Genomic DNA, 695 nt, shown 5'->3' with positions numbered 1-695 from the left:
TATACATAACAATGCTTGCAAGTTTTTAAAGGAAGGAGTTTTTTTAAATATTAAATAGATTTCATTAAAAACATCTAACCCCATTCGTAAATAAGAACTAGAATCTGTGACCTCTACTACCAAAATGCAAAGAACTATAAAAAGATATATTGCAGGCTATGATATCAGCTTATAGTTCCTTTTATTCATTCATTCATCTATTTATTTAAAAACTATTTATGGAGTAGCTTCTATGGTCAATGGACTGAACTAGGTGCCAGAAATAGATTGGAGAACAAGATATGGCTCTTGTCTTCGTGGGATACATATTCTAGAATGGAGACAGGCATTAAACCAGGAATTACGGGCTGGCCCGGTGGCGCACTGGAGAGTGCGCCGCTTGGGAGCGCAGTGGCGCTCCCGCCGAAGGGTTCGGATCCCTTGTGGAGACCGGTTCCCGCTCACTGGCTGAGCGCGGTGCGGGCGCAACACGGAGGGTTGCGATCCCATTGCCGGTCCCCGGTACGGGTGCGACACCGAGGGTTGCGATCCCGTTACTGGTCAGTAAAAAAGACAAAAAGGAAAAAAAAACAGGAATTACTCAATTCCTCTTGAAAGAATTGATTCTCAGCCTACAGTGTAACTAAAAATCACTCAGGAAGCTTGTTAAAAATAAAAATACACATTCCTGATTCAACAAACCTGAAGTAGGGCTG

This window comes from Galeopterus variegatus, unplaced genomic scaffold, assembly GCF_000696425.1.
Source record: "Galeopterus variegatus unplaced genomic scaffold, G_variegatus-3.0.2 Scaffold173, whole genome shotgun sequence".
Classification (NCBI taxonomy): Eukaryota; Metazoa; Chordata; class Mammalia; order Dermoptera; family Cynocephalidae; genus Galeopterus; species Galeopterus variegatus.
The sequence above is the reverse complement of the archived record's forward strand: the minus strand, read 5'-3'. Positions refer to the sequence as shown.